We start from the raw sequence: 1,257 nt of genomic DNA, 5'->3' as shown, positions 1-1,257 counted from the left end.
CAGGACCATGCTGTTTTGGTTACTGTAGCCTTGTAGTATAGTTTGAAGTCAGGTAGTGTGATGCCTCCAGCTTTGTTCTTTTTGCTTAGGATTGTCTTTTCACCACAACCAGTCTAGAAAGGTTTACCACATTGTTTATGGTTTTTTTTATATAAGATTATATGATCCTTTTCTTTACCTCGTTGAACTCCTGAGAGCAAGATGGGTCACCAGCAGCTGCACGGGAGCCACCCATGACAATTAGGCCACAGTTCTCACTCTTATCACATCTGTTCAAACCGGCATGGTCTGATCCAGAAATATGGCCTCCATATGTGCCACCAGTGTTTCTGTCAGTACGTGAAAGATATCAGTTTCATTAAGTTGTACTAAATGATCTTTCTTTAAAGGATTATCCAAAGCATCTACTCAATGAAAAACCAAAATAGTTCCCTGTACATAAAATAAACATTTGAAAGGAAAAAAAAAGATTATATGATCTACAACTTTTAACTTTTAACTTATTCATCTTTGATTTCTTTTATTTTTTCTTTTTTTTCTGAGACAAAGACTCACTCTTGTCCCCAGGCTGGAGTGCACTGGCATGATCTCCACTCACTGCAACCTCCACCTCCCGGGTTCAAGTGATTCTACTGCTTCAGTTTCCTGAGTAGATGGGATTACAGGTGCCTGCCACATGCTCGGTTAATTGTTTTGTATTTTTAGTAGAAATGGGGTTTCACCATGCTTAGCCAGGCTGGCCTCAAATTTCTGACTTCAGGTGATCCATCTGCCTCACCCTCCCAAGGTGCTGGGATTACAGGCATGAGCCACCACGCCTGGCCTCATCTTCAATTTCAATTGCTCTTTTTTATTCTTGGCTGGGCATGGTGGCTCATGCCTGTAATCCCAGAACTTTGGGAGGCCAAGGCAGGCAGATCCTGAGGTCAGGAGATCAAGACCACCCTGACTAACACAGTGAAACCCGTCTCTACTAAAAATACAAAAATAAAAAAAAATAGCCTGGTGTGGTGGTGGGCACCTGTAGTACCAGCTACTTGGGAGGCTGAGGCAGGAGAATGGTGTGAACTTGGGAGGTGGAGCTTACAGTGAGCCGAGATCATACCACTGCACTCCAGCCAGGGTGACAGACAGAGATTAAATCTATAAAAAAAAAAAAAGAGAGAGACATTGTAGCCAACAAATAGATGCAATGAATATATTTTGATTAAAAACATAATATTTTAAAAGGAGTAATTATTTTTTATTCAATGAATC

At 41.1% G+C, this 1,257-nt stretch overlaps 1 pseudogene; it reads left to right on the top strand.

Moving 5' to 3' along the window:
• Window positions 1-201: 201 nt before the first annotated feature.
• On the top strand, window positions 202-365 carry LOC108525422 (40S ribosomal protein S29 pseudogene; annotated as a pseudogene).
• The last annotated feature ends 892 nt before the right edge of the window (window positions 366-1,257 follow it).

Source organism: Rhinopithecus bieti, unplaced genomic scaffold (genome assembly GCF_001698545.2).
Source record: "Rhinopithecus bieti isolate Rb0 unplaced genomic scaffold, ASM169854v2 scaffold_49236, whole genome shotgun sequence".
Lineage (NCBI taxonomy): Eukaryota > Metazoa > Chordata > Mammalia > Primates > Cercopithecidae > Rhinopithecus > Rhinopithecus bieti.
The sequence above is the reverse complement of the archived record's forward strand: the minus strand, read 5'-3'. Positions and strand labels throughout refer to the sequence as shown.